The sequence below is a fragment of the Nuphar pumila genome, chromosome 9, assembly GCF_984573655.1.
Source record: "Nuphar pumila chromosome 9, dmNupPumi1.hap1.1, whole genome shotgun sequence".
Classification (NCBI taxonomy): Eukaryota; Viridiplantae; Streptophyta; class Magnoliopsida; order Nymphaeales; family Nymphaeaceae; genus Nuphar; species Nuphar pumila.
Window position 1 is genome coordinate 100,417,961 of NC_143257.1, and position 762 is coordinate 100,418,722.

At 44.9% G+C, this 762-nt stretch overlaps 1 non-coding gene across 1 annotated transcript; it reads left to right on the forward strand.

Moving 5' to 3' along the window:
* Positions 1-229: 229 nt before the first annotated feature.
* Positions 230-332, forward strand: LOC149828753 (small nucleolar RNA R71). The gene has a single exon (XR_016434532.1). It is a non-coding gene; the product is annotated as a small nucleolar RNA R71 (small nucleolar RNA).
* The last annotated feature ends 430 nt before the right edge of the window (positions 333-762 follow it).

Below are 762 nucleotides of genomic sequence, written 5' to 3' on the forward strand. Positions count from 1 at the left end.
AGATGGACCAATCTCAAGAACACCAGCTTTCTTCTGAATGCTGGGTGTGGCTCTATCCGAATGAGAGCTCGAAGCGTGGTAGAGTGAATTCTCGGCCAATGTATCAAATAGCCTCCATGCTTCATCCTCGCTCTTCAGCATGAATGTCCCTCCACATGAAGAGTCGATCATCTGACGATTCTTGTCAGACAATCCATCATAGAAGCTCTGCACCAGTTGCCATTTCGGCACCTGATGATGGGGACATTTCCTAAGGAGATCCTTCATTCTCTCCCAGGTCTCATGAAAGCGCTCACCATCTAGCTCTGAAAAGCTAGTGATGGCTCTACGATATTGGTTCGTACGACCAATGGGAAAATATTTCCGAAGAAACTCCTGTTGCAATTGATCCCATGACTCTATTTCTACAGAATCTAAGGACTTTAGCCAATACTTGGCTTTGTCCTTCAATGAAAAGGGGAATAGAGTCAACCTTAAAGCATCATCATCGAAATTCTGTATCTTAACAGTAGAACAGATTTCGAGGAATTCATCTAAATGTCGGTAGAGATCCTCATGACTAAGGCCATAAAAGGATGGAAGCATTTGAATAATGCTGGCCTTAATCTCATAATGCGGTGCTCCTACATCGGGTCTCTGAATGCAGGATGCCTGAACATAGTCTGTGGGAATGAAGTATTCCCGCAGAGGGCGTGAAAGAACTGGGGGTAGAGGTGGAGGATCCATGTCAGCCATTGTTGCCGAACTTCGATGAGAATGTAA